The 21337-nt window shown below is 43.1% G+C and overlaps 1 long non-coding RNA gene across 1 annotated transcript in view; it reads left to right on the top strand.

The window, feature by feature from the left end:
- The window catches only part of LOC128327961 (uncharacterized), a 61740-nt gene extending 43172 nt beyond the window's left edge, over positions 1 to 18568 (top strand). The window contains exon 4 of the long non-coding RNA XR_008308922.1: positions 18365 to 18568. This is a non-coding gene — a long non-coding RNA (uncharacterized LOC128327961). The remainder of the gene's footprint in view (positions 1 to 18364) is intronic.
- Positions 18569 to 21337: the final 2769 nt, after the last annotated feature.

The following is a 21337-nucleotide window of genomic DNA, read 5'->3' as shown; positions in this document are numbered from 1 at the left end:
TAAAGTAAAATTGAGATGGGTCTACTAGCTAGCTTAGGCTGATGGATGTCAGCGTTGTCTAAGAGGGGGATTAAGAAATTAATGTAAAAATTGAAAAGAAAGAGAGCTAGAATACATCCTTGCTTAACCCCTTTCTGCCTAGCAACAGGTTCAGACAAGTGGCCTTTATTATTACACTTTACTCTCAATAAGGTGTTTTCGTATAGCATACAGATGAGGAAGAGTAATTGTGGGTCTATGAAGGCACTGGCCAATTTGCTCCAGAGTCGAGATCTAGGGATATAATCAAATGCGGCTTTGAAATCAATAAACGCCACATATAAGGAGGTGGAATTGTTGGTATACTTTTCTGCTAAGTGTCTTAGAACCAGGGCCTGATCCAATGTACATCGGCCAACTCGAAAGTCAGCCTGTTTGTCTCTAAGGATGTTATCTTGCTCTGCCCAATCAATAAGCTTGTTACAAAGATGTCTAGCATACACTTTGCTAACTATGCTCAACAAGCTTATTGAGTGATAATTAGATGGATTGGAGAGCTGACCATTCTTATGAATAGGGACAATAACAGCTGCGTCCCATTCTTCTGGTATACAACCTACCTGATCAATATAGGAGAAGAGATATGCCAAAACTGGGGCCCACCAATCAAGATCTGCTTTTAATAACTCCACAAGGATCAGGTCCACTCCAGGTGCCTTGCCTGGTTTTAGTTGGGCCACTAAACTAGCAATTTCTTGAGAGGTGACCAGAGGCCAAGTGGGAAGCGCATCCAAATGACGTGGTAGGAGTGTACCCCTAATACAGTTCGTCAGATATAGAGTCTTAAAGTTTGTCACCCAAGTGCCTGCCAAAATATGACATCCCAACTTAAGGGAGCTCCCTTCGGGACTGGCCGACACAATCCTCCAGAATGGTCTCAAATCTTTCATTCTGGAGGCAGCATACAACTGTTCCCAGGCCTCCCTTGTTGCAATTCTCTTTTCTTCCCTTATCAATGCTTTATACTGCTTCTTCCAATCTAAACTTTATTGGGCTGTCACTGCATCTGCATTGGCCCTGTAGAGTTTAAATTTTGTAACCAGATCTTTTTGGGCTAGAATACAATCCTGATCAAACCAGCTATGGGATTTGCATCCTCTATTTGAGTCCATTTTAGTGGCTTGGCCAAACAATGCTGAATCTTCTGGACAAGGGTTTGATAGTGGGTAAGGCTGCCCACATTTGGGGGCTCTGCCAAAATAAGTGTATGGAGATGTAAGGAGTCATCCGTAGCCCAAATATCCTTGATTTGCTTTTCTATCCAGGGAGACCATTTGGCCCTTATTAACCAGGAATCTTCACAATGGTCAGACTGGAGAACCTCCTCAAGGTGAACCCCGTCCCCCAGTATCTCTAAGATAAGGGGCAGCGGGAGATGGTCACTATCCATTCATCCCTCGATGCTAAATTGAATTAGAGACTTAAGCACATTTTGTGATACAAATAGTCCAGAACACTCGCTCTTAGCCCAGACCAGTGGGTAAATTCACCCACTGCATCCTTATCCATCGCTCCATTGAGCCCAAACATATCTAGTACATTCATTGTATGAGCCAAATACAGACCCCCAAGGAAATAAGTATATCCAGCCTCTTTGTATCAAGACAGAATCATCTGTGAACAAGCTCCTTCCCCTCCCTGCCTAATTTACATTATTCATTCCATAGAAAGAGAAGGGTGCCTGCAAGGCAACACCAAGGGTGCCTGCAAGGCAACTACAGAAGGCTAAAGGAAGCAAGCTAAAAGCTGGTCTTGTTGTAGCAAGCATGACTTGTCTCCTTAGCTAAGCAGGGTCTGCCCTGGTTGTATATGAATGGGAGATCAGAAGTGTGAGCATTGTAAGATATTCCCCTCAGGGGATGGAGTTGCTCTGGGAAGAGCAGAAGGTTTCAAGTTCCCTCCCTGGCTTCTCCAAGATAGGGCTGATAGAGATTCCTGCCTGCAACCTTGAACATAAGAGCAGCCCTGCTGGATCAGGCCCATCTAGTCCAGCATCCTTTTTCACACAGTGGCCCACCAGATGCCACTGGAAGCAACAGGCAGGAGTTGAGGGTATGCCTGCTGTTACTCCCCTGCAACTGGTACTCAGAGGCATCCTGCCTTTGAGGCTGGAAGTGGAGAAGCCACTGCCAGTCTGTGAAGACAATGCTAAGTTAGATAGACCAATGGTCTGACTCAGTATATGGCAGCTTCCTATGTTCCTAATAGGCACACACACTACATTCATCACACATTCATGGAACCTGTAGAAACTCTCACTCCCAATGTCCATGTGATCAGATGAAGGTTGGAACAGAGACAGCACACAAACAATTGGACATGCATAAGGCTCAATCTTCATGTGAATGGGAATCCTACTGTTCCAGGGACAGTAGGATTCCTGCCTCTGGACTGTTGCCTATGCATGGGACGTAACTGCACAACCCATGCCATCAGTGCTTTTATATGTTAATGATACAATGCGGAAGCCTGACCATAGAGAAGCAGGGTGTTTTAGCAGCTACAGAGGTAATGTTTCAATTGGGCCACAGTCTTCCTGGGTACCCTTTTAAAAGTTGCACACCAATCAGCAGTCCCTGCTAACTTGGTAGTCCCTGCTAACTTGGCAAAGAGGCACTTTTTTAACATGGTGCTTCTCTTTATTTAGCAGGGGGAGAGTAACTGGCCCTATCCATCCCCAACACAGGACCTCCAGTGACTGCCGCTGGTGTCTATCTTATGTTTCATTTTAGATTGTGAGCCCTTTGGGGATAGGGATCCATCTTATTTATTTATTTATTTATTTATTTATTTACGTATGTATGTATGTATGTATGTATGTATGTATGTATGTATGTATGTATTTCTCTGTGTAAACTGCCCTGAGCCATTTTTGGAAGGGTGGTATAGAAATCGAATGAATGAATGAATGAATGAATGAACAAATGAATGAATGAACGAATGAATTGGAGTAGGACTGGTGAGAAGCAGGTTCAAACCCCCACTCAGTCACAAAGCTCACTGAGTGACCTTGAGTCAGTCACGCTCTCAACCTAACCTCCCAACACAGGCAATATTTTAACATGAGCTGAATCCTAAAGAAGAGGTGGGATGGCAGCTACAGAAGACCGAAGTAAGTGAGTGAAGATCTGTACACACCACTTTCTCTTCTGAAGAGGAGTGTTCTACTCTTTCTCCTTGTAATGGAAACAACTAGAATAGATGATAAAGGTTCTTCTCATGTTGTTCTTTTCATAAAAATAAACATTAGGAACATAGGAAGCTGCCATATACCGAGTCAGACCATTGGTCCATCTAGCTCAGTATTGTCTACACATACGGGCAGAGGCTTCTCCAAGGTTGCAGGCAGGAGTCTTTCTCAGCCCTGTCTTGGAGATGCCAGGGAGGGAACGTGGAACCTTCTGCATTCAAGCATGCAGGTGCTCTTCCCAGAGTGGCCCCATCCCCTGAGGGGAATATCTTACAGTGCTTACATGTAGTCTCCCATTCATATGGAACCAGGGCAGACCCTGCTTATCAAAGGGGACAAGTCATGCTTGCTAACACAACACCAGATCTCCTCCAACACTGATTGTTAATGGACAAAGTTCTAATGCCTGGTCCCACTGTATCTGCTTTCCCCCACACCCCAGACTACTTTCTCCTCCTCCTAAACCTGGATCTTGATTCAGAGCTGCACAGGTGTTCTTTAACTCCCCAGGCCACCACTGCTGTCACTTTTAGGAACAGCCCAAATGCTTTCAGCTGTGTCTGCTCACTTCCAGGCAAGAGAGTAATTCATTCTCTGCCACCATTTATGCTGGAGCTTCTCTCTTCCCTACCACTTTCCTCTTTGGCATGTCTCTGAGCTGAGATTTTTCCACCCTTCCACTTGTTTATGTGGAAGAGCAGATGGCACGAGGGCTGGTTTTCCTCGCTCACCCTGTGTGTGCTAGCTGATGTGTATCTGCCATTTCACTTGTCAGTTAACTTGCATCAGCAATAAGAGAGGATATGCTGATGACATGGGGGGAAGGGAAATGCCGGAAAGGAAATCCACGAATAGCAGAAAGGAATTCTACTAACCTGTGTGCAGTTATTCAAAACATATTTTGGATGCCACTCTTCAGGCCAAAGGATGAACCAGTGCCAGCTGTATCTTGCACAGGGTCTTGTCTGTATATCCGTTCTATCATTTTGGGTTTGGATGACTGAATAAATATATATTCTGACAATTCAACAGGAGAATAGCAATTGTCCCTGTTTAATCTTGTTGTAAACCGCCCAGAGAGGTAAGTTTTGGGTGGTGTAAAAATATGATAAATAAAATAAAATAAAATAAAATAAAATAAAATAAAATAAAACCCCGTAGAGTGTCCCTGCCAGCAGCTGTTGCTGGTGTTTCTTTTTGCACTGTGAAATCCTTTTGAACAGGGAACCATCTTATTCCTTTTGTTATGTAAATAGCTTTGGGAACTTTTTAAGAAAAGAAGTGTTATGTTCTAAACAACAACTTACTGAGATCACTGTAAATTATTTATAAATGTCATACATCTCACAGGTCATTTTATTCATCATAGGAATATGATAAATGGCTTGGGACCAGGTTACCTAAGAGAATGCCTTGCCCCATATGTCCCAACTTGGACCTTAAGAAGGGGAATATCTTATAGTGCTTGCATGTAGTCTCCCATCCAATGAAAACCAAAGCAAAACAGAAGCTGCTTAGCAAGCATGCTCACTCCCACAAGACCAGCTCTCCTCCTCTAAACATGAGCGGAAGAATTCCTCAGACATGAGAAGAATGGGATTTCTCTATAGTTATTCACATTTAACCAGCCCTTTTCTTCTTTGCTGATGTTTTAAGTCTGAGTTTGTAAATCCATAACAAATATGTTACTTGTTGGCAAGTATTCAGGTTTTCTGGATAAAGCTCCCATATTACAATTTTTTGTAAGATGTTGCTAGCAAAGGCTTTTCTATTGGCTCCCAGGAGCCCCCTCATTTGTGTTTGAGTGTTTGAGAATTAGAGGTTTCACTCTGTACATGCTCAGGAGCCTCACAGGATCATGAACTCTCTGTTTATACACATGGGGACAGGTCACTTAGTGACAGTGGACTAGTCACCCCTAGATTTGGCTCCTAACGAGCAAATTGTAAAGGGGAGCAGATGCACGCCCTCCCCAACAGCCTAAGTAAACCCCAGAAGTTAACTAAAGCAGGTTAACTCTCTGCCAAGGCCACTCTGCACTCGGGGTGAACTCCCTTGACTTTTTGCCTTTTGCAAAAAACATAGCAGCCAGCTAATGTGCTAATTAGCTCAACAAGAAGAACATAGATAAGGCTTATGGAAGTAAATCTCCCCTCTCACAAAGGAGGTTGAGCAAGCCTAAGAGAAGCACCAATTTAAAATACAAACCTAAGAGAAGCACCAATTTAAAATACTGATTAGATTAATGGACTTTTTCATCCATGCAGATGCCCCTTCTCACGTCTATGCACTCTTTATGACAAAAACCGTGGCATACCTTGGCAATTCCCACATTGTTACACTCAGGAAGAAAGATCAGCAACAACGGGATCCTTGCCGGCCCCTCCCTACACACCTGTCAGACAGCAACGGTCAATTGGAATTTGCCCCCAGGATATGATCTTCGGTATAAGGAGTCCCAATTCCATGATCCAGTGTGCTCCCTGGGATTCGTGTGCTCCCTTGTACGCTTCACTTGGGACTCCATCGCATGTTCCTTGTGATCTTTGTGCTCGCTACGCACCAGTTCTCTTGGGGTTAACAACAGCTTTTCGGGCAGCTTAGTGTCCACAGGCCATTATGCAAGGCTGCGTTCAGTATTTCGTGCCACTCTCCAGATCGGCTTTCTTGCCCAGCCTGATCTGCCCAGTCTTCCTCGCTAACACAGGAAGCTGGGTCCAAGGAGGAAGCACCCTCTTGGAATCACCTCCAATGACTAACCCCTCCAACCTTCTTGCATTCGCCATGGCCCAACATGTTCCTGAGGAACAAAGTTCATCGGTGATCCCTGGAGCCCTTCATCCAGATCAGGTGATATGAGTCTTCACCCCTCCTTGGGCCCCAAATCTATCTCTATTCCCCTTTCTTAGAGCCAACCCCACTCCTTCTCTAAAAGCGTCTTTCTCTTGCCCATCTAGGAACTTATATAATTAGGACTCTACACTAAAACCCCTCATTGCAGTTAAATGTATTTTTGATAGTAATATTGCTCTAACCACACATTTCTCCCCTCTGTACCCCTCCCTACAATAAATATCTTCTTTTTAAAAATTGATGATGAAATAGCTTCTTTTTATTTTGAAACTTAAATCAGTCCAGTCCTTTCCACAAATTTGTGCAAATTAAAACTAACGTGGAACTGTTCCTTTCTGAGCTAAATTCCTCATGTGGGCCCAAAAGATAGATTTTCGGGTGTTCGCCAATCACCCCAGAGTAGTTTCACTAACAAAGACATGGGAGAACTCCTTTGTCTTAAAACATAACACCAGATTGTTCAATGAAGGTGATTGCCAAGAAATTTAGGACCGACAAAAAGAAGTACATTTTCACACAATGCATAACCAACCTATGGAATTCTCTGCCACAAAATATGGTGACAGCCAACAACCTGGATGGCTTTAAGAGGGGTTTAGATAAATTCATGGAGGGCAGTTCTATCAGTTTTGAGGGCCACCTCCAGCCTAAGATGCAAGATGCCTCTAATTGAGGGGAGTAACAGCAAGAGAGAGGGCATGCCCTCAGCTCTTCCCTGTGGGCTTCCCAGGAGCATCTGGTGGGCTGCTGTGTGAAACAGGATGCTGACATTGGTCCTGATCCAGCAGGCCTGTACTTGTGTTCTTAAGGTAAACAGCTTCAAGTCAGACATGTGAATTGAACTGTCATGTTGCTTCCATCTTGTGCAAAGTACATCTGACTCAGAACTGGCGATGAGTATTCAGCGTTTTAGCAGGATGCTTGCAGACCCAGCACTGGGCACAGCAGTGCATTTTTCATGTTCCAGAAAAATGTGTGGGCAAACCTACAGGCAGAGTCAAGCTTTCTCCTCTTTTTACCTTGAAAAGACCTCCTCCACACCTGCTGCTTGAAATATAAGAAGTACACAACAGCCAGGATCACAAAGAGTGCTCTCTGATCATCAGTTGTTCACTGCGGCACCAGAGCAGACTGAAGGTAGCAAGAAAGTAGGGCTTGGAATAGGGATATCCCCCAGGCAAACAGATGTCTTTGAAGCAGCCATCTCTCTATCAGATGAAAGAAATCATCTAAATATAGGAATGCATAGAAACCAGTGAAATAATATTTTTGTTTCTGTGCTTGCACTCTGACATTACACATCAAGTGCCTGAGATCAGAATCATCTCAATGTGGAAGACTATGAAGAAGAGAGAGATTGGGGTCCAGATCTACAGTTTAAACCAAAGAAGCTTGAATGGATAACTCTAAATTTGAGTTTCTATTCCCTTTGAACAGCACTTCGCCCCCTCAAAATGATGGATGATTTGTTTCACCGGTTCAACCCCATCTCTAGTTTCTGCATGTAACGTCTGTTTCCAATATGTTGCAGCACTTCTATAATTATCAAAAATATCGTTTTCAAAAGAGGGCACAGTGGCCTACAGAGTTCCCCAGCCTCCTCAGATGTTTGCAGAGGTGTTCTTATCCCTGGACTTTGGGGCCAAAGTCCAGGGCCTCTACAGCCCCTGATTGATTGATGATTGATTGATTAAGTGCCATCAAGTCGGTGTTGACTCTTAGCGACCACATAGATAGATTCTCTCCAGGATGATCTGTCTTCAACTTGGCCTTTAAGGTCTCTCAGTGGTGCATTCATTGCTGCCATAATCGAGTCCATCCACCTTGCTGCTGGTCGTCCTCTTCTTCTCTTTCCTTCAACTTCCCCAAGCATTATGGTCTTCTCAAGGGAGCTGGATCTTCACATAATGTGTCCGAAGTATGATAGTTAGAGCCTGGTCATTTGTGCCTCAAGTGAAAATTCTGGTTTGATTTGTTCTATGATCCATATGTTTGTTTTCCTGGCTGTCCATGGTATCCTCAAAAGTCTTCTCCAGCACCAAAGTTCAAAAGCATCAATACTTTTTCTATCTTGTTTCTTCAAAGTCTAGCTTTCACATCCATAGGGTGTCATGGGAAAAACCATTGTCTGAACGATTCTAATCTTTGTAGGTGTAGACATGTCATGGCATCTAAATATCCTTTCCAAGGCCTTCATTGCAACCCTACCAAGTGCTAGTCTGCGGTGTATTTCTTGACTGCTAGATCCTTTACTGTTGACAGTCAATCCTAAAAGGCAGAAGCTAACCACCACTTCAGTATCTTCATTGTCAATTCTGAGGTTAGTTGCTGTACCCGTTGTCATTAGTTTAGTCTTTTTTATATTTAGTTGTAGTCCCATTTTTTCAGTGTGCTCCTTGACTTTCATTACTAGAACTTGCAGATCATCTGCATTCTCAGCTATCAGAGTGGTGTCATCAGCGTAGTGCAGGTTATTAAAGTTTCTTCCTCCAACTTTAAAACCAAGCTCATCTTCTTCCAATCCAACTTCTCTCAGTATATGTACAGCCATATAAGTTGAATAAAGAAGGAGAAAGTAGACAGCCTTGTCTTACTCCTTTGCCGATCTGGAACCAGTCTGTTTCACCATGTTCCATCTGGACTGTGGCTTCCTGTCCTGTGTATAGGTTTTTCATGAGAACAATAAGGTGTTCTGGGATGCCCATTTTCCTAAGGATATTCCACAACTTGACATGGTCAACACAACCGAAGCCTTTTCTGTAGTCAATAAAGCACATATTGACTTCTTTTTTGTATTCTTTGGCTTTCTCAATTATCCAGCGTGCATCAGCAATGATGTCTCTTGTTCCTCTGCCTTTTCTGAAACCAGCTTTAACATCTGGCATTTCCCCTTCCACATAGGGCTCTAATCTACGTTGGATGATCCTGAGCATTATTTTGCTAGCATGTATGCCCCCACAGCTCCTGAGGCACCCCAAATCCTCTTTAGTCTGTCCCAGGTGGTGTGGTTGCCTGGCCGAGCATGATGATGCTAGTTTGCAGGGGAGGGTGGGTTTCAAAGGCCTTTAGGTCCAGGCTCCAGAATCACCTAGGTGTACCTATGGATGTTTGTACTTGTTTAAAGCTCAAGAATGCCACATCTTCAGGAAAATTGGGAATTCAGAGCTGATTGCTGCTTGGCCTTATGGCAAAGATTAAGTATCAAGTGATTCCATTGACCTGCCCCTATTACTGGATCCTTTCCCCTACTGATCTCTCCCTAAAGATAGCTGCTTATCACCAGATATGAATCTCTGGGCTCAAAGCAGCTGCTGCAATATAGAGAAGAGTCTGGTCAATTTCCAACCATTGTATATTTGAATGTTGATGGTTTCTAAGTTTCCCAAAGGCGATCTGATGCAGACCATAACCAATCTAGCCCACAGAGGCTTTAGGAAAACATCTCATTATCTCTTAATAAGACAGACAGATAATCAGCCACACACCAGCTCATTCATCTCCATACACATTGCTTCCTGACTGCATTCCAGAATTTGCTGTTTCTCATTTGGGATGTTTCTAAAGAAATACAATGGGGAATGAACCAGATCCAAAAGAACAGAAGAGAGTATGTTTTGTATTTGAGCCAATTCTGATTTGATGTTTTTATTGCATAGGAATTTAGTTAGTAAGATGCCATTGATGCTGAACTTGATATGCATATTTGATATGCCCAGTAATAACATACTTTGGGGAAGGAGCCACCTTTTGAAAACCATAATCACAAAATTTCCAAAGCCACAAATAGTATCTGAGTTGCCATTCTCTGGCTAGAATAATTCACAACATAGTTCTGATCTGGGGTGGTCTGAGGCTGTGTGTGTGTTAACAAGGCTTCCACCCACTGAATGAGGGAACCTTTGGGGTGAATCTATCAGGGTTGTATGTTGTATTGGTTGGATCTGAAATGGCAAGTTGAGTTTGACAGCTCTGTGTCGGGAATTGTCAGACACTTTCCACCACTCCCTCCAGACATGGCTCTCCGCCTAACGCTGACACTGTCGGGTTCGGTTGGGTCATATCTGACTTTTTGGACTGTGTACAAGCTTACAGTCCATGAAATCCTTTTCACAGGCATGTCATTCCATAATGGAACTCTTGTCAGAGCAGAATTTATAGGACCAAACCAACAATTTATAGTCAGAAATTCAATCACTGTTTATGGCCATGGTCATTTAACCTACATGGTCATTTAGCCTATGTCTCTGAGGCAACGTAGGATGCCTCCGTGTCTTAAAGAGGAAATTATTAGACCGCTTCTGAAGAAGTCTACCTTGGATTCCTCAGAGCTGAGTAACTACAGGCTTCTCTCCAACCTTCCATGGCTGAGCAAGGAAACTGAGGGGGTGGTGGTCTCCTAGCTCCAGATAGTCTTGGAGGAAACTGATTAACTTGACCCATTTCAAACTGGTTTTCGGGCTAGCTATGGGGTGGGGACTGCCTTGGTCGGCCTGATGGATGATCTCCAATTGGGAATTGATAGGGGAAGTGTGACTCTGTTGGTCCTTTTGGACCTCTTGATGGCTTTCGATACTATTGACCATAGTATCCTTCTGGAGCATCTGAGGGGGTTGGGAGTGGGAGGCACTGTTGCAGTGGTTCCAGTCCTACCTCTCGGGCAGGTTCTAGATGATGTCCCTTGGAGACTGTTCTTCAAAATCTGAGCTTTCGTATGGTGTCTCTCGGGGCTCTGTATTGTCTCCGATGTTGTTTAACATCTACATGAAACTGCTGGGAGAGATCATCAGGAGATTTGGTGCAGGGTGCTATCAGTATGCTGATGACACCCATATCTTTTTCTCCATGTCAGCATCATCAGGAGAGGGCATAACCTCCCTAAATACCTACCTGGAGTCAGTGATGGGCTGGATGAGGGATAACAAAATGAGACTGAATCCAGATAATACGGAGGTACTCATTGTGTGGAGTCAGAACTCAAGAGCCAATTTTGATCTGCCTGTTCTGGATGGGGTCACACTTCCCCAGAAGGAACAGGTACGCAGTCTAGGGGTGCTTCTGGATCCAAGCCTCTCCCTGGTGTCTAAGGTTGAGGCAGTGGCCAGAGGTGCCTTCTATCAGCTTTGGCTGATATGCCAGCTGCATCTGTTTCTTGAGATGAACGACCTCAAAACGGTGGCACATCTGCTGGTAACCTCCAGACTGGATTACTGTAATGTGCTCTATGTGGTGCTGCCTTTGTATGTAGACCAGAAACTACAGTTGGTCCAGAATGCAGCAGCCAGGTTGGTCTCTTGGTCACCTAGCAGATACTATATTACTCCCATATTGAAGGAGCTACACTGACTGCCAATATGTTTCTGGGCAAAATACAAGGTGTTGGTTATAAACTATAAAGCCCTAAGCAGCTTGGGCCCTGGGTACTTAAGAGAATGTCTTCTTCATCATGGTCCCCTTCCCCACCGCCCACTGGGATCATCAGGAGAGGTCCGTCTGCATTTGCCACCGGCTCGTTTGGCGGCTACTTAGGGATGGGCCTTCTCCGTTGCTGTCCTAAGGCTTTGGAATGCGCTCCCTAGTGAAATAAGAGCCTCACCATCTATGACAGCTTTTAAAATAAAAGTTTTAAAGATGTATCTGTTCACCCAGGCTTTTAATTAATATTGTTTTAATTGTTTTAATGTTTTAGAATATTGTTTTAAAAATTTTAAGTTGTTGTGTTTTAAATTTCTTGTTTGTGTTTTTAACTAATGTTTTATGTTTCTATTTTTATCTTGTTGTAAACTTCCCAGAGATGTAAATTTTGGGTGGTATAAAAATATGCTAAATAAATAAATAAATACATACATACATACAGAGTCAAACAAAGCAGGAACACTCTTTTGGAAAACATTGCTTTACTGTTGTGTCTACGTGTTTAGGTAAAATGCATAAGATTTCTTAGAACAAGTCAGACCATTGTTCCATCTAGCTCAGCATTGTCTACACAGACTGGCAGCAGCTTCTCCAAGATTGCAGGCAGAAGTCTCACTGAGAAAGACTCCTAACTTGGAGATGCCAGGGAGGGAACTTGGAACCTTCTGCATGAAAGCATGCAGGTGCTCTTCCCAGAGCAGCCCCATCCCCTAAGGGGAAACCAGGGCAGACCCTGCTCAGCAGAGGGGACAATTCATGCTTGGCACCCCTGCTAACTTGGCAAAGAGGGACCTTTTAATGTGGTGATTATCTTTATTTAGCAGGGGGAGAGTAACTGGTCCTATCCACCCCCAGCAAACAACCTCCAGTGACTGTTGCTGGTATCTATCTTATGCTTCGTTTTAGATTGTGAGCCCTTTGTGGACAGGGTTCCATCTTATTTGTTTGTTATTTCTCTGTGTAAACCACCCTGAGCCATTTTGGAAGGGTGGTATAGAAATCGAATAAATATATACATACATACATAAATTAATTGATGATGATGATGATGATGATGATGATGATGCTTGCTACAACAAAACTGGCTCTCCCTTTCTCTCTTGGACTTGCTTCAACTTGAGTCTGAGTCATGCTGGATGTGATGCATTTCAAATGCCTCACAATGATTATGATTAAGAGAGAAAGGACTGAATTCACTCTTGTATCCATGCAAGCTATGAATAAATTGAATCTAGTGTTACTCTAACAGCACATATCCCGTCAGCTGCATTGCATTAGGCGGGGATCAAACTCAAAGCCTTGCCTTTATGATACTAGCCATGGCATATGGCATAACACTTGGCTACACACTGCTCCCTTCTGCCCTGCCATGTGTTCTTCACACAGAATTTGCCCATTTCCAAAGCAGCTCTGGTTTAATGCCACTGAGGATGGAGAGATGGGCTCTTCATGTCATTGGAATGGAACAGTTACTAGTTTCCCCCGTGATCAATACCACAGCATTCCAAGCAGTTCACACCATTGAAAACTAGGTAGGATGAGTGATCTACCCAGATTGGAGAGCTCTGCACACTCCTGATTTCCAGTTCTGTGTGAGCAAGGAGGAAGAAGAGTGTGTGTGTGTGTGTGTGTGTGTGTGTGTGTGTGTGTGTGTGTGTGAAACTGGCAGGGCAGCACGTTCCAACCAGCTTTCACACCAAGCATTTTACCTGGATACCTGAGGGATTGCCTGCTCCCAAATGTTGCAGCCCGCTTGACAAGGTCATCCACGTGGGGGGGGGCCTCTGCTCCAACTGCTGACAATGAGGGAGGCTCTGCTGTTGTGCACGCTGGACAGGGCCTTCTCAGTTGTTGCCCCCAGACTCTGGAATGCTCTCCTGGTGGCCATCCACTCCTCAGTCTCCATCACAGTTTTTAGAAAGCATGTGAAATCTTGGCTTTTTGCTCAGGCCTTTATATGATTGTCCCATTGCTGCTGCTTCTTGTATGGTTATATTGTGCTTAAAAAAAAAAAATCTTTTAATCAGATCTGTATTATATTCTAGCTGATAATAATAATAATAATCTTTATTATGGTCGTTGACCAGCACAATTCTAGCTGATATTTTAATTGTGTGATTTTTGAATAGTCTTGTTTTAACTTTTGTGTGAACCGCCTTGAGATTGTTTTAATAGAAGGCAGTAGAGAAGGTTAACAATAAATAAACAATGTTTACCAAGGCAGGTAAATTACTCCCACTCCTCCTACCTAGTTGTTTGCTCATACACAATCAAAAATCAGAGGCATACACAGCTCCCAAAATTGGGTAGGATACCTGTCCTACCCAGTTTTTGATTATGTGAACAGTTTTAATGACTTGGGTCCCAAGAACCCTATGTATGAGTGGAAAGTATTTCTGTCCACACATACACAGTAGGTTTACAGATTTCCTTCCAGCTTCACTCCCCTATGCCTCCATACACAGTACCCTGGAGGGTCCCTCTAACCCTCTGAAATTCCTTTAGGAGGCACAAGAGGAGACATTTTAGTGCTTTACATGTGCAATCAGTATTGAGTCCAAATACTTCAAGAGGAGGGAGATTTTTTTTAAAAAAAACCAATAGATGCTCTTGGAAGTTCTAGAATTCATTCAAATTCTAGAATTTTCAAGTTTTTGTATCGTTTTTGATCTTTCATTCTGCATATCCATTAAAATAAAGGACAGAAAGATATTAAATTTACTTATTTACAGGATACACTGCAAAAGAATTAAAGACAGAATAACGTTTAACTACATAACTCAATAAAGCATATGAAGCGTCTCTTGGATAGAATGAAGTTGCTGTCTAAGGTGCTGAAAATTTATCGGGCAATCAGAATTTTCTTTTAAGCAAATACATTTTGTAAATATTGCTTCAAATTTAGAAAAAAAAATATCAAGAGGATTTAAACAAACTCTAATGATATTTGTATTTATCATGTCTCTGATTATCTGATTCTAGCCATGGAAGCACAGAAGTAAATACAGAAAAAACATCTTTTTTCTGTGTTCTAGAAAAAAGGTGCTTCATTGCAAGGTGTTATCTTGGACTAAGAAAATGGGAAGATATGACAAAGGATTATTATTTATAAAAAATTGGACCAACTTTGAGTGATGAAAGGGCATGGAAGATTTCAAATAAAAAAAATGTAGCTAATTATGTTTACATTTACAAAATAACATCAGATATCACTTTATAACCGAATGTGCTAAGCTGCTCTCCTGGATATTTCTTTTCCCAGTTAGGCAAACTGGGAGGAGATAAGCCTATCAAAAGTTGTTATCAATTAACCTGAGACTTTCAATTCACTCTCATCTTGAGAGCTACATAAAGAACATAGTGAAGCTCTTCTCACGATCCGTGAACAGAGCTTCTGTTGGGCTTGCAGGGAGAGCGGGTTTAGCCTGCTCTCCCTGCAGACAAGCAGCCACTCATAGCTGGGTGGCCGGATCAGCCACTCACATGGCTGCCGGCTCCATCACGGAGCCGGCGAGGGCTGTGGGGATCAGGGGCTGCATGGCCCATGGAAGTTCCAGAATGCCCCACGCGAGTGCATGGGGCATCCTGGAGAGACCCCCGAGCCTGGGAGGCTGCTTGCAGCCTCCTGGTCAGGGGTCTACTCACGTGTTGCCATGTGCCACGGAGACACACAAGCAAAAAGAAAAAGAGGTTAACGGAGTGTTCACTCCATTAACTTCATTTAAAGGGGAGGGGGAATTAGGTGGGCTAGCCACCTTGGGAGCACTGGGCTCGCCTGCGAGCCCGGTGGTTCCCACGATCCCTAGAAAGCGGGCTAAGCTCCCTTAGCTTGCTTTCTGTGGATCATGGGATTAGCCTCAGTTTCTTCCTATGCAAACATTCTTCCTCAGTTCATTTTAATAGTGGCATGATCACAATGTATCACACATATAATCCAACAATACACCATGACTACTCTAGTAGGCTGTTTCCATCCCTTTTCACTTCTTGGTATTCATTTCTATGACTACAGGATATGGGGAGGTTTTCCTGTGTTAAATCCTGAAACAGACATGCTATTATAATATCTTCCAATGAATCTTAAGTATCACGAAGAGTAGAATAGCAGAGTAGAATAGCTAGATTTGGCTATGAATTAGGAAGTCTCTGGTTCAAATCTCACCTCAGTCATGAACTTATCAGGTGCTTTGTGTGATAAAATGTTCTATGTAAATGCTTATTGTGAGAAGTCAGCTTCACTACTCAGTTTACTAGTATGGACAGAAGGAACTGGAGGCAATTAGATATTAGGAAAATGAATAAAGACTACCCACCCTTCCTCATTGCTTCATTGCTTTTGCATAGTTATTTAGTCAATGATGCTGGATCAGACCAATACCACAGCTACCATAAGGGGAAAATTTCTTTGATTGCTCAAGGAAAAGAAAACCATCTGCACACAAACTTAGCTGAGCAATCTCTTAAAGCAACTGAGAAGAAAGCATCCCACCCAAACAGATGCACATTTAATGATTCATGATCTAATTCAGATAGTTCCAAACCTTAAGCAGCCTATTAAATGTGAAAAAGAGAGCAGAACATAGATGTATTTCAATGGCAGAAACCCAGAGAGAAGCAGGCTGTGTTTCAGACTCTAACTATCAAACATTTACTAGAAACCAGAGAGAAATTTCTCCCAACATTTTAGCTAGATATAGAGGTCATTCTCACAACCAAAAAAGTCGGGCTGTAGAGAGAAAGCCCATGTCTTCATGGTTGTCTGGGCGCACAGGAAGCCCTTCCACTCACCTCATTCAGACCTGGGTAACCTGACTTTGTTACCCAGGTCTAAATTGAGGTAGAAGGAAAACCACCCTTCCAAAAATGGCTCACGACAGTTTACATGAAGAAGAGCATTTATATTGTGCATGGAGTGTAATATGAAGAAGAACATATTAAGGCTGTTCTCACCAGCAGCCTAACCCAGCCTGGGTTAGGCTGCTTGTGTGGAGCACTGGAATTGCTCCTGATCCCAGTACTTCCACCTAGCCTAACCCTGCTTTTTGCCCCAGCTCCTAGCCAAGGTTAAGGGCCCATCTGATGGGGAAATCCCCCAAGAACTGTGCATTATGGGATTCCTGGAGGCCAGGATGCATTTTCCTGGCCTCTGGCAAACCATGTGGCTCCCAGGAGCACTCCTCGTGTGTGCCACCAAACCATGCAGCCAGGCAGGTAAGGAGATCATTGGAGGGAAGGTAAGTACAGCGCAGCCTCCCTCCCTGCCTGCCCTCCCTGCCTCCCGGTCATGTTAATAGCCTTATTGAGGTCATTCATGAAAGCAAAAATGGTGTCCTACCCAGCACTGGGAGGTGTGTGTGCTCCCAATTTTCGGATGTGTGGGTGCAAATAACTAGGTAGGAGCAGGGAGAAGTGACTGCGTGGAAGCGAGGTAGGAGGAAAAGCTACCCAGGTTTGCACTGACACAACCAAAAATTGGGAGCACACACCCCATACAACACAGTTTTCACTTGTGTGAATGACCTCATTGTTTTGTGTTTAGCATTTGTATTGGTTTGAATGTTTGAAACACTTTACATGTACATTCTTTGCTGTAATCTTTGCACCCCTATAAGCTGAATATTATTGTCCCCATATTCTAGCTGGGGAGCTGTAGTTGAAAGGGAGTGGCTTGCCTAAGTCAGATTCAAATGAGTGTGTTCCCTATGTGTAGCTGACTTGCTTAGCCACTATGCTACGCCAACTTGCATATCTATGAGATAAGAGTCTGAAAATACAACAGTGTATTTGCCCATGTTGCAATGTTGCAACCAGTTTTGTTGCAATGTTGCAACCAGTTTGTCAGGAGCACTCAATTCCTCTTTACCCCACAAAGCAAAGCAATTCAGAAAAAGTTTGCATTGATCAATACAAAGCAACCTGTAGTTTTGAGATCTTGAGTAATATTGTGGTGTGGATGATTTCAACTTGATTTGAGCCAAATTTGTTATAGCTGTAGGGGCACATGGGGAAACCTTAATGCCATAGTTTGTGATGGCATTACAGGGTTATCTTAAATTTAGAGTCTTCTTCCTTTTGGGTAAGGACAGTCATAACCTGTATTTATCCTCTATTTTTCAAGGGGGTCGCCTTAAATTCAGAGTTGTCTTCTATGAAACAAGTGTTGCGACTGCATGCTATAAAAAAATCTCTCAGGTGCTACTTCTTCTGACAGGTTCTCCTTCTACCACATCCAGTTTATTTATTCAGGGTCTGGGCAGATACACATGGGTGAAACAGGCCTGGAGATAACGTGAGTCCAGAGAACTTAGGGCTATAATGGTAAGAACCAATACCTTGAATTCAGCCAACGAACACACTGACAACCAATACAATTGGCTCAGGACAGTTGAAATGTGTTCATGACAACTTGCACCTGTCAGTAGCCTGCAGCTGCATTCTGTATCAGTTGAAGTTTCTGGGTGTGTAGTGTGATGTAACCCATGTTATGACAACACTATACTATGCCTTTCCCAGCCTTTGTTCCACATCATTGTTCCACATACTGCTGCTGGAATGAGATGGGGAAATACATACTGTCTCTGTGTCACAAGGTGAGATAACTTCATTTTTATGGATGAAGAGGGGAAAACTTTACAAGGGAGCGATGTATTTTATGAATTATATATTTTATGTCACCATCACGTGTCTCCCATGTTGTCCGGTTCTGCCTTCAGGGTACAAAGTGCAAACCTATATATTAAAATTCCTTTGGAGTTTTTGAAGATAAATAGTGCTTTTTTCATTGTTCTTCTACAAAGCACTGCAGGGATGATAATGTGTAGCAAGAAAGAAAGAGGGTGGACTGTAGCATCTCTCTCATTCTCTTGGCAGCTGGAAGTACAGCAAATGATGGATGCATCAGAGGGAACAGCACAGTTTGTTGGTTTCAGTCCATTTGTCTCTGTGGAGCCCATCAGGAACCATTAATCTTTGCTCTTGGAATGACAACTTCCATCATAGCAAACTATTTTGTCTGTGGAGAAATCTCTGTACTTCACTCAGATTCTGAGCTTTGATTAAAGTTCTCCACCATGATGCTGGCTTGCACTTCTGTTTACGAACTGAAAGGAGGTTTTCCAAAGCTGCCTCCTACCTGCTAATTTGCAAGATTAGAATTTGCCACTCTTCCTTCCTTCCTTCCTTCCTTCCTTCCTTTCTCTATTTACTTATTTATTTATCTATCATATTTTATATCACCTGATATGTACCTCTCTAGGCAGTGTACAAAATTGAAAATAATATTTAAAAGTCAACACAGATTAAAATACATGAGGCACAACAAAAACAATAGCATAAAACAATTATTAAAACAAATTATTTAAATTATTTTAATTAATTCTAATTAAAAGCCTATGGGAATAGGTGAGTCTTCCTGAAAACAAACAGAGAAGAGATGCTCTTATTTCAGCAGGGAGTATATTCCAAAGTTTGTCTTTGCAGGACAAATGCACATTAATTTATCTTAAAAGGCCATTTCCCACTTTAAATTTTACACACCTCCCCACCACAGCACTTTTATCTGGAAAAAGTAGGAACTAGCTCCAGATTCCTGTGGAATCTATTAATGTTAACCTGCCCCAGGTTTGGTACCAGATTATCATGCTGCCCTGTTCGTAGCAATGATGACAGAAAATATGAAACTTGTTATTAAGGAAAGAGAAGAAGAGGACGATCAGCAGCAAAGTGGATGGACTTGATTATGACAGCAATGAATACACCACTGAGAGACCTTAAAGGCCAAGTTGAAGACAGATAATCCTGGAGAGAATCTATCTATGTGGCATGAAGAGTTGACACCGACCTGACGGCACTTAATCAATCAATCTAGTAAGAATGAATCTGCCTACTTTCCTTTCACTATTTTTACAGTGGGACTAAATCTGGTTCAAATTGAGGTCCACAAGTGAGATCTCTTGCACCTCAAATGTTCACATGTCTGCCTTCTTGGATCAGGGTGGATGATATCATTACAAACTACACCATTGAGGTATCCCTGTGTGTCACTCACTACAACTGTACCAAATTAGATATTCCTCAAGTGAGTGCACTTACACCTCAAAAGTTCACACGTCTGCCATCTTGGATCGGGGTGGATGACATCATCACAAACTATGGCATTAAGTTTTCTCCATGTGTGTCCCTACAGCTGTAGCAAATTTGGTTCAAATCAGTTAGGCAGTTCACAAGTTAGCCCAATTGCACCTCAAAAGTTTACACACCTGCTATCTTGAAATGGGGTCTATGACAGCATCACAAACTATGCCATTGAGCTGTTCCTGTGTGTGACTCACTACAACTGTACCTCATTTGGTTCAAATAGGTTAGAAAGTCCACAAGTTAGCCCACTTGTGTCTCAAACATTCATGCATCCACCATCTTGAAACAGGGTGAATGACATCATCATAAACTATGACATTGGGGCATCCCTATGTGTCCCTACAGCTGTAGCAAATTTTGTTCAAATGGGTTAAGCAGTTCACAAGTTAGCCCAATTGTTCCGCAAAAGATTACACGTCTGCCGGAATCAGGGTGGATGACATCATCACAAACTATGCCATTGAGGTGTCCCTGTGTGTCACTCACTAAAACTGTACCTCATTTTGTTAAAATTGGTTAGACAGTTCACAAGTTAGCCCACTTGCACCTCAAACATTCATGCATCTACCATCTTGGATTGGGGTAGATAAAATCATCAGAAACTATGCCATTGATGTTTCTCCATGTGCCCCTACAGCTGTTCCAAATTTGGTTCAAATAGGTTAGGCGGTTCACAAGTTAGCCCACTTGTGCCTCAGGAGTTTTACATATCTATCATCTTGAATTGGGGTGGATGACATCATCACAAACAACACCATTGAGGTGTCCCTACAACTGTACCCTATTTAGTTCATATTGGTCCAGGCATTGTGAAGTTGCTGGGGGAGGGCACACAGAATGCCAAGTGTTCTCATAAGCCTAGTGGAAAGTAGGCTAAAAATAATCAGGCACTACACTAAAATACTTGCGCTAGCCAATAATAAAACAAAGAATCTCTCCTTTCCTTTCCAAAGTTATGATCTTGGAAGCATACTCTCAGGGTTTCAAGAAGTTCTGTCATTGCTCCTCAGGTATCAATACACTATGATGTGTGGGATACCCTTGACAAAATGTGGGAGGTATTTGGTTATGCTAGGCATGAGTATAAAAGTGTCCCTTACTTTCAAATTTTGATCCAGACTCAATTTTCATTTTCCCATTACATAAGAAAATGTAGGCTGCAATCCCTTGCACACTTACCTAGGAATAAGTCCCTTGAACATGAGGAGTTACTACTGTGCAAGGCTGGTCCATCCATTAGATACACCTAGGCAGTTGCTTAGGATGACAATTTGGGAGCGGGGCTGCCACTACATCCACCCAGTCACTTGAGGCATGGCCACCTTCGCCTCCAGTAGTCCCACAACCCACTTCCTTGCCTGCCCACAGCCTCTGCCACCTGCCTGCCTGCCTGCCTCCTTGCCTACCCACCCCTTCTGATTCATCCAGGGTTGCTGGCCTGAGTCTTTGCTAGGCCACAAAGTGCCAAAGAGCATTACAATGATGTCACTGTGTACCACAAAGTGCCTCAGCACAGTATAAGGATGAACTCAAAATGCATCGTGGCACTTTGAGGTCTAGCAAAGGCCCAGGTTGGTGGTGCCAGTGGTGAACCCGGTAGACACAGCAGCTACAAAGGCAAGCAAGTGACTGAGTGGGCAGACAGGAAGTGGTGCTAGAGGCAGAGGCCACGGGCAGGCAAGTGAGTAGGCATATGGCAGGGGGGCG

The sequence above is a fragment of the Hemicordylus capensis genome, chromosome 5 (genome assembly GCF_027244095.1).
Source record: "Hemicordylus capensis ecotype Gifberg chromosome 5, rHemCap1.1.pri, whole genome shotgun sequence".
In the NCBI taxonomy this organism is placed as follows: domain Eukaryota; kingdom Metazoa; phylum Chordata; class Lepidosauria; order Squamata; family Cordylidae; genus Hemicordylus; species Hemicordylus capensis.
This window is presented reverse-complemented; position numbering and strand designations above follow the sequence as displayed.